The following is a 4,574-nucleotide window of genomic DNA, read 5'->3' as shown; positions in this document are numbered from 1 at the left end:
CTCCTGTACACTACCGAGTGTGGCCCCAAAACAATAACAAAACAACAACAACAACAAAATGGGGATAGGAGAAGTTACTTCTGTGAGGAAGATGGATTGCAAATATGCACATAAAAGTGCTTATCATTGCCTATTATTAGGGAAATGAAAATCAAGGTGACAAATACCATCACACTAGTAAATATAATATAAATAAGATATTGGAAATATTGGTGTTGGTAAGGATATGATAAAAAGAAATCTCATTCATTGCTGATTGGAATAATGTCTGATTCATAACCTGTGGTAAAGTATAGAGATTTATTTATCACTAAACTAAGAATTAAGCTGTCATATGACCCACCTACTTCTGTGTATCTACCATCAAGACAAAAACACATATGTTAAGGACATATGCACACCATAATTCATTATAGTGTATAGTATAATATTAGTATAGTAGTTTATAAGTGGAATCAACATAGGTGTCTAATGATAGACTGGATTATGAATTTGTAGTATAATATACAACGAATACTATGTAACTATACAGAATGATGCTATATGCATTTTATTGTAATATGAAAGGAAATGGAATAGATAGCATTAAGTGAAGGATAAACTCAGGATGATTATTTATCTGCTGTATAGGAAGAAGATTATATAATAAAAAGACCAAGAAAGAAGTACATCAAGGGAATGGGGATTGAGAAAAGGTTAAAAGAAATAAAGGAAGATCAGGGGCTCAGGGCTTCAGGTGTTTCACTGATATCAAGAAATGTTATAACTTTAAATGCAAATCACAAAACCCAACAACACTAGACACATCAAATCCAAACTGTGGCAACGAAATTTAAAAATGTGCCAGATTTGGGAGACCAATAACTACTGGTAGATAATTATGGAGAGAATTTGACACTCATAGTAGAAATGGTGCTAGAATATCATATCTCTAAATCTCTAGTATAAATTAATTTTTATATCATGATGCTTTATTAAAATTAAAAACAAAAATACTTGATCTAGGTCTTGTCCAAGAACAAGCAAAGAATATCTCTGAAATGGGGTGGATACATCTTTTATTTTGCTTTATTTTTAAACATTTCAAGTAATCAATGGGCATACAGAGTTGAAAACTCTAGATCAGTCTTTAAAGAGATATTGTGATAAATGCATGTGGTTTTTATTTTTACATACTCTGCTCTAAACTACCTATATAGGTAGCATCCTTGTCTATCATAAAAAGCATGTAATATATGTAGTCTGTCCTTGGACTGTTACAGGAGAATTTAAATCCTCGAGGAATATTTTAAAAACAAGAGATAGGCTGCATGAAGGCAGGATTTGGAGTGCCACAAAGTTTTTAAATTGATTGTGATATTTAATAGAGTCTAACAAAGTAGTCTAGTCTATTCCACATATACAAGATTTCTCAAAAGCAAATAGCACTTTTCCAATTCATTCTAGTGATTATTGGGATGAGGCATGCTGCCTATAAATTATAGTACTAGTTAGGTGTCAACCTTTGCTCCATGAATCTGAGTCAAATAGAATTTCCTTTCTTTGCCTGTATGCAGGAACATATACTGGACAAGTATCACTGAGTATAAATTGGTGTCCTGAAACACTGAGGTTTTTAAAATCTTCAGTCCTTTTTACCCCTACCATAAGAATAGTCATTGAGTATCTAACTTAGAGAAAGAGGTCTAGCCCTATTTTCACTTGAAATGCTTGGTCTCTGTCCCTGTGTTCATGAAAAAATAATAGGGAAAGTTCATTTTATGTAATCAAACAGGAAACCCCCAACATTACTCACTTTCTTGATCTCATTCTTGGCATATTCATAAAACCAGTCATCCTCAAGAAGAGAACAAAATACACTAAGAGTTCCGAGTCTCTAGATACACGAGAGTGGCTGCTTATTAAAAAAAAAAATATGTCTTATGTCCCTTTGTATGTCTTTTCTCAGTAGTAGTTCCCCTGACCAAATGTCCCCAAAACAGATGGTATGTTATGGAACTGTCACATACTCAGCACTCTCAAAGCTAGTAAAGGCTACCTGTGATATTAAAGTGTCTCCTTCTAGTATGAACCTAGAAAGAAAACTATTGACAGTGGACAGATATGGTCTGGGTGTCTCTATCAAGATAGACAGGAATCTAAATAGGCAGCCTTTCTCAGGTTCCTGCTCAAACTCCAGGACATGTTTATGTACTTTGATGTCTGACCATCATATCACATATCACATTGCCCTTGGCTTGAATCTTTTTCTATCTACGGGTCTCCCACACTTGATGATTTTTAGGTCAGTCAACATTTGTTTATCTTTAGAATGAAAGTCAACCTCCAGGAAAAAAGTAATTTTTTACAATGGGCACTCATTCTAAATTGTCCTGGAAAATCCACCGAGAAGCTTTAGGAGAAACCTTTCCCAGGGTTATCAGCCAGTTGAGAAACACAGCACTCTTGAGGGAAGGTGATTAGAAAAATGCAGATACTCTCTGTGCTGAAATCTATATCTAGAAAGTATTGAGTTACTCGCCACAAAGGCAAAATTTTAAATAAGAATAAAGAAAGACTAGATTTTGGAAAACGGAGCTCAGATTCCCCCATGCTTAGCACACAGATATAGAAGATATAGATATAGATATTGTCAAATATAGACTTAATATTCAATAGAAAGAGAAAAAAATGCAGATTTCAAGCCTCCTGTTTCAAACTCATTTTCAACACAAGGAGCTGAAAAAATATGCATTTTAGCAAACCTTATAAGAATCATTAGCATAGGTATTCTAAGAAATATTCTAAAAATACATTAGAAATAAAAACAGAATCTGAAAATGGTCTGATGCCGAAGAACTGAGCTTGGACATTGTACAGATTTCTGAGTGAAGGTGAAATCTAGGTTGGCATGAAAGCAAGAAAAAGGGAGTGTGTGGGCTGGCTCCTAGAATTATATGTTTTTTTTTTTTCTTTTTGGAAGACTGTTATTTCTTAATCCAACACTGGCAAAGCACTTGAAATATGAGCAGGTTGTCAGGAATCTTGGGGACTATAAAATCCTCCTCATAGAGTTGGAAGTCCATTCCAGAGCAAAGGAATGGATTTATTGCTAATATAATATGAAAGATGAAACATGATAGGTCTTCACATCTCATATATTTTTACTGACCATCAGTAATTGCCTCCAGAGGTGAGACCCAGATGGGTGAGCAGAGGGGTGTGAAGCTTGGTATGATTTTTTTAGAGGGCCTCAAATTATGTGATATGAGTAAGAAGATCTAATTGTGAGGGGTCACCTAAAGCCCAGAGATCAGAAAAATAAGTCAATCATGAAAACAGGCAGGGGTTGTTGGGCAGGATAGAAAGGAGTCCGGAACTTGCTCACTACCAATGCAGGAATGCTATTTCCAGTCCAGACAGGGCTGAAATCTCTCTGGAGGATTACAGTGCTCATGCAGACTTTCCCCTGGTGAAAGCAGAACAATAGGAGGCTATAAGCTGAGTCACTCTCCCCTGATCTAACCTTTTATCCTGCTATACTTGGCTCAAACAAAAACTGCAGCCAAATTAGGTAACTGCAAGAATCTTAAGGCAACGTGGCTTGTAGGTCAAGAATCCACTCCCCTTTTCCAGATTTCCTACCTAATTTTCTCTGATCCTTTATTCTTCAAAGCTTTGTTCACTTAAAATCATTATCAAAGACACAATTGGAGTACAGAGGATCACCAAACACCTGTGTATATAATTTCAATTGTTAGAAAATGCTACTTTATTCTTTCCATGACTAAGGAGAAAGAGCCATAATGCCTAGGACAAATCTCATTAGTTTAGTCATACAGAGGAATGAAAAGTCACATCTTTAGGACATTAAAAAAAATGGTGGCTCTAATTCTAGAGTTTAGAAACACCTGCCCTACCAAGAGTCAGGCAAATATTCCCTAAGGATCCATATTTGGAATGATATGTGCAGGCAAAGACATGTGAATGGAAACAAAACATGCTAGGCTGAGTCTAGTAGGACAAAGTCACAGCAAACAAAATTTTATGCAGTGGAAAATAGACTAATCAAGAGCATTGTTGTGGGAGCAGCTTCAACAGAGATGGACACATCTTAGAGAGAACTTGCTTTAATTAAGACTTTGGCTCTTTGTCTTGGAAAAAGAGAAAACTATAGATTCACTAATATATTCACTTGTGAGAATTGAAAGTTTTTCAATTGTTGCCTTTTATGTATAAAATATATTAATTAGGGGCCGGCAAGATGGTGCTACAGGTAAGGTGTATGCCTTGCAAGAGTTAGCCAAGGATCAGGACCGTGGTTCAATTCCCCGGCGTCCCATATGGTCCCACCAAGCCAGGGGCAATTTCTGAGCACTTAACCAGGAGTAACATCTGAGCATCAAAAGGGTGTGGCCTGAAAAACCAAAAAAAAAAGCAAACAAAAAACAAAATAAATAAATAAAATATATCAATTAAATTTTATTTAAAATATCTATAACATATACTTTATGTTTGTGAAGCTGATTTACAAAACTTTGAAAAGGAAGAAATAAATGCTCTCTCTGGCCTCTCTCTGGCCTCTTTCACCATGT

The sequence above is a fragment of the Suncus etruscus genome, chromosome 17 (genome assembly GCF_024139225.1).
Source record: "Suncus etruscus isolate mSunEtr1 chromosome 17, mSunEtr1.pri.cur, whole genome shotgun sequence".
Taxonomy (NCBI): Eukaryota; Metazoa; Chordata; class Mammalia; order Eulipotyphla; family Soricidae; genus Suncus; species Suncus etruscus.
This window is presented reverse-complemented; position numbering follows the sequence as displayed.